Genomic DNA, 6,000 nt, shown 5'->3' with positions numbered 1-6,000 from the left:
ATAAAATGTTGCCCGCTTATTAGCAATATAATTAGTTAATAAAATGTAAATAAAGTCAAATTATGGCTCAAGACTCAATTCTTCTTGAGCCAATTAGTCATTTTCTGCTTCGTGTGATTGACCTCATTAGCGGAATTTATGATTGATAGGTATTTGTGTCATTACCCACCAATTCGTAGATTTTTTTTTTATTATTTGCTGTTTACGTTTTTGGCATATGGGGGTGGGGGTGTTTTATATTTTCACACTACATCTTTTGTTATTACTGCGTATGTGGATGTTGTTTTTATTGTACTTTCTGTATTGTTTGGTTTTCTTTCTATTTGCGAGCACACGATGTCTCCTCTGATGGACTAATAAGTCTTTGTGAGACATCCTAATCCTTGTTACTCTCTCTCTCTCTCTCTCTCCCTCTGTCTCTGTCTCTCTTTATAACATTCTCCTATAGGCGCAGGTATTGACTTTGGCAAACTGTCAATTATTGAGCTAACTCTCTCTCTCTCTCATATTCATAAGATAATAGAAAATGCATCATATTAATACAAATGTTCCCGTTAATATATCCGATTATATTTATTTCAAGTTCAGGAAATATTAATAAAAACATAAAAATAAAAACCTGGTTGATACATACTGTTGTAGCCCCATGTTTTCAATTTTGAATCACATAGGCTAACCTGTATGAGATGTTCGCCGGATTATGCAGAAAATACAGATACACACATGTGCTTATAATATACGATATATATATATATATATATATATATATATATATATATATATATATATAGTATATATAATATATATATATATATATATATATATATATATATATATATATATAGATATATATATATATATATATATATATATATATATATATATATATATATATATATATATATATATATATATATATATATATATATATATATATATATATATATATATATATATATATATGTATATATATATATATATATATATATATATATATATATAGTATATATATATATATATATATGTGTGTGTGTGTGTGTGTGTGTGTGTGTGTGTGTGTGTGTGTGTGTATACACACACACATATACATATATATATGTGTGAGTATTAATATATATATTAACGTTCTCTCTCTCTCTCCTCTCTCTCTCTCTCTCTCTCTCTCTCTCCCCGATGAGAGACTAACAATTACTAATAAAATTACATTATAATTGCGAGAGAACCGATTGTTGCTGCGATTCGGTCAACAAAATTCTATCCCTAGAAAAGGTGATAAAAATGGACAACAGGGAAGTATCTTGTGGTGCTATAGCCAATCTCAGTAGCGTATCACGCCATAAAATCGCTTGCTTTTAATTAAAAACCAGCCAGAACTTTATTTTAAATTAACCTTTCTAAATCATCAGGACGCTTTTATCGTTTGGACTCTGGGAAGAACGTTCGCTCTGAATTACACCACAGAGTTAGATAAGGCTTTCATTTTCCAATGTAGCAAATGAATGGTGTCTAATAAAAGGGGAGTTATTTTCCTTTCATTTGCAAAACGTTTGTTGGAAAGCAAAACAAACGTTACATTGAAACTATCGACTGGAGCTATTCCATAGCATATGTTATTTTAGGGGTACTAATTTTCTGCAGGTGTTTTACTGTAAATTATATTTTCACTATTTTATATTTTCTGAAGCACAGACTGAACTTCCCTTTTCTAAACCCTGTGCGGGTGACACCTAACAAATATGTAATTGTATTTTTAAATGGTCATCAATGTACTATGCGTAACTATAAATAAACACTCAATAGCTTCATTATCTCGTTTTTGTAAATTATTAGACACGTATGCAGTATGAAGTGATCATGTTTTTTCAACGCAATGGGCATGAATGATATAATTCTAAATAGAAATCCAGCCTTTGCGAAATACTGGATAGTAAAACCTGGAAATTGAACTTGACCAATTTAGCTGCGCCCCACCCAATTTAATGGTTAAAGAAACGCTGCACTAATGTGCCGGGCGATTAATACTATTTTTATTTACGCTGAATGCAGCGTAAACTGTTAATTCGCTTTTAAAGTTTGAATTTTTTCCCCTTTACTTTGTTTTTTAAAGGCCTTTCTCATTATTCAGTTAAAATATTTAAGCTTTTATTACGCAATGTCGGGGAAAGGGGAGTAGAGATTTGTTGTTTTTTAAAGGCGGGAATTTAGCAGTTTAATTGGGCGAGACAACCAACGCACACAAAGATAGGCGGGCAAAAATGTCTGTTGTTACATGAAACACGATTTCTTTCAAGTCGCACACACACACACACACACACACACATACACACACACCACACACACACTTATATATATATATATATATATATATATATATATATATATATATATAGATATCTATATATATACATATTGTAGATATGGTGTATGTATTATGTTTCGTTTATATGAATATATATGAATATATATATATATATATATATATATATATACAGATATATATAATATATAGATATATATATATATATCTATATATAATATATATATATATATATATATAAATATATATATATATATATATTATATATATATATATATACATATATATATATATATATATATATTATATGTATATGTATATGTATATGTTATATATGTACATTGTATATATAAATGTATGTATGTATGTTATGTATATATGTGTGTGTGTGTCTGAGTTAAAGAGAAAACAGCCAGCATAACATTTCAAATCTATCGGCAAATTTCGAGACGTTAGTTAAGTCTCATCTTGAAGGCTGTGAAATATACAGTTCACAACAGACTCAATAAAACTAACACTTATAAAAGTTTAAAATCACTTACTCCACTGGCTGCGGGCCTCCATGGCTCTTTGCCGCCGCTCCAAGAAGCTTCCAACGACCACGGTCCTGCGCAACATCCCACCAATCCCTGTACCATCCACTTCAAGTTCTGTCAGTCCCTTTTTATGTTAACAGACAATCTCATGCACGGGCTTCCTGGAGGTCGTCTGCCTCTGGTTGTCTCGAGTAAATCTTCCTTATCAGTCCCTATCCTCATGAGTCCTGGCACGTGCCCCGCCCACCTCAGTCTTTGAGCCACAATCGTGCTTGTTATCAGGGGTACCTCTGTCATTTCCCTCAGTTCATTATGATGCCTTCTTCTCCATTGCCCCATCTCCGCATCAAAGACCGGTCAACACATCCTTCTCGAAGTTCCAGTTCGTTAACAATACTTCCAACCTTAGTTCCAGATCCTTTGTCAGCCTCCAGGTTTCGCAACCATAACGTTAACACGGGGTCTAATAATGGTTGGTATAGGCCTTCACTTTTTGGTTTCCTTGATTAAGATATTGCTATTGAGCACTTTGGCTAAAGCCTAAATACATCTGGCTGCTGCTGCTATTCCTTAAGTTTTTACCTCTTCCTCTACTCTATTTTCAGCTGTAACTGTTGATCCAAGGTATTTGAGTTAAAATCACAAAAGCATTATTATTATTGTTATTGTATCACAGTTCTCCAATTCGACTGGATTGGTATTTATAGTGTGGGTTTCCGGGTTGCATCCTGCCTCCTTAGGAGTCCATCACTTTTCTTACTATGTGCGCCGTTTCTATGATCAATTATTATTATTATTATTATTATTATTATTATTATTATTATTATTATTATTATTAAGAATTCGACAATTGTATTTTTAATGACACTTGATAACACCTAGTAGGACTCTCTCTCTCTCTCTCTCTCTCTCTCTCTCTCTCTCTCTCTCTCTCGAAAACACCTCGTAGGACTCTCTCTCTCTCTCTCTTTCTCTCTCTCTCTCTCTCTCTCTCTCTCGAAAATACCTTGTAAACCGCCCCCCCCCCTCCACCTCTCTCTCTCTCTCTCTCTCTGTCGAAAACACCTTGTAGGACTCTCTCTCTCTCTCTCTCTCTCAGTAGCCCGTTTGCTTGATGAGACGTTCCCGCGCACAGTCCGATTAATCAACAGATATCACGCGTTTAGGATACGTCTAGAATTTGAGAAGTATCTAGAAGTGTTTCGTGAGCTGTCGTGATTAAGATTAGTGTGAAAAATAGTAGGATAAAGCATCTACTAAGTTAGTTTATCAAGTGAAATACTGTAAATCAGATCAAGATGGCAGTAAGTTCCAACTGTGGTAAGAAATGGCGAAATTTAGCGTGTTTAGCAGATTCGCAATACGATGAGGTAGCAGAAAGGGAGCTGGCATTTCTCATCTATGAGATCAACAACAGCCCTAACCAAAAAGATACAAAAGCATTCATAGATATATTAGAAGGATATGATCCTTCAAACTGGAACAAATCAACAGAAAACATCTAGAAAATAATTGAAGTTCCAAATAAAATCCAAGTGGTCAAGGAGATTCATAAAGAAATATACATAAATCAACATATTCCGACAAAGAAAACGAATAAGGTGAACATTGTGAATATCGTAATTGACGCAATAGGAAAAAGAATGCCAAAAGCATGCAAACTGTAAGGTGTGGTATAGCATAGTTAATCCACAAAACCTGATCAGAAAAATGTGCTGCATGCAACATTCCGACGCATCCGCAATGTGCTGAGGTAATGCAAGATATGAGAAAAGATACCAGAATATTTGCTCAACATGTCTATCATGGATAGACGATGTTATTAAATCAAGACTGAATGTACAAAGTAGTTGAGATGAAGAAGAGAGGAAGAGGAAGAAGAAGAAGAGGAAAACGGAAGAGAAGTAAACAAAACTGAAATGACAGAAAAAAATAAGGAAAACAAAGAACAAGATAAAAGTATGGATGCAGAGATACTCATTGATACTACATATGAGGCAATCAAGTAGCATACATACGTAGAAATAAATTACGACATGACAACACAAAAGAAAATCCCGAAGAGGCTCTACCCAGATTTGAACAATGATGGGAAAGAGGAAAAAAATAGACAAGAAAGACAAAGTCTGCAGCCTTTTGAAAAAAGGCAATTGCAGATTCGGAGAAAGATGTTACTACAAACATCCTAAGTTATGTCACAACTATGAAATATATGGTAAATAAATGTGCATACCTAGATGGCTATGAGGATGATGGCAGATATCTACATCCAAAAATATGCAAAACCTAAAAGAGGGAAAAGGATGTAAGTTCGACAAAAAATGTAAATATATGCACGCTGTAGCCATGAATCAAAATCAAATAAATAATCAATCAAATAATAAAATCCAAAATAAGAAAGAAACAAATAAAGAGAGGAACAAAGAATATCAGGTGAAAGAAAAAACCAAGCCATCAACGCGATATGGTGTGTCCCCAAAATATTTCCAACCATCAGCTCCAAGATACAATTCAAGAGATAAGAACTGTATTTATGATGCAAGAGGATATTGCAGATATGGAGAAAATTGCAGATTCAGACACAAAATGAATAATTATGATGAAGAAGATCAAATATTATGGAAAAGTTGGATTTTTTAATGTCAGAATTTCTGGAAATGAAGAAAAGAACAACATACCAGAACAGGAAAGAGACATGGGAAAATCCTTATTATTACCCATATTAAAATGAACGGAGAAAACACGCAAACCATCATAGTGATGAATGCGCAGGGTTTAGTTACGAGTAATTCAAAAAGAAAAATAGAGTACTTAGAAGAACTAACCCAAATTGAAAAGAAAATAGATATAATGAATATAAGTGAAAACTGGTATTCCAAGAGACTGGGAATAATGATCAAATAAAAGGGTTCCAAACTTATAGATCAGATAGAAAAAATAGGAATCAAGGGGGAAACCGCAATATATGGGAAACACAAAAATCAAGGAAAAATATATGAGAAATATAGTAACTCAGAATGTGAACTAATAGAGGTAGAATTTGAATCTGAAAAATTAATGAACATAGTAATATATAGACACCCCTTAATACTAAAAGAGTTTGACATAATACTACAAAAATTGGATGACATGTAGAAATCACAAGGA

General features: G+C 33.1%; 1 protein-coding gene across 1 annotated transcript in view; it reads right to left on the bottom strand.

Moving 5' to 3' along the window:
- LOC135223331 (basic proline-rich protein-like) overlaps nucleotides 1-6,000 on the bottom strand; it is a 165,951-nt gene that overhangs the window by 82,941 nt on the left and 77,010 nt on the right.

This window comes from Macrobrachium nipponense, chromosome 8 (genome assembly GCF_015104395.2).
Source record: "Macrobrachium nipponense isolate FS-2020 chromosome 8, ASM1510439v2, whole genome shotgun sequence".
In the NCBI taxonomy this organism is placed as follows: domain Eukaryota; kingdom Metazoa; phylum Arthropoda; class Malacostraca; order Decapoda; family Palaemonidae; genus Macrobrachium; species Macrobrachium nipponense.
Note: the sequence above shows the minus strand (reverse complement) of the source record. Positions and strands in the feature narration are given on the sequence as shown.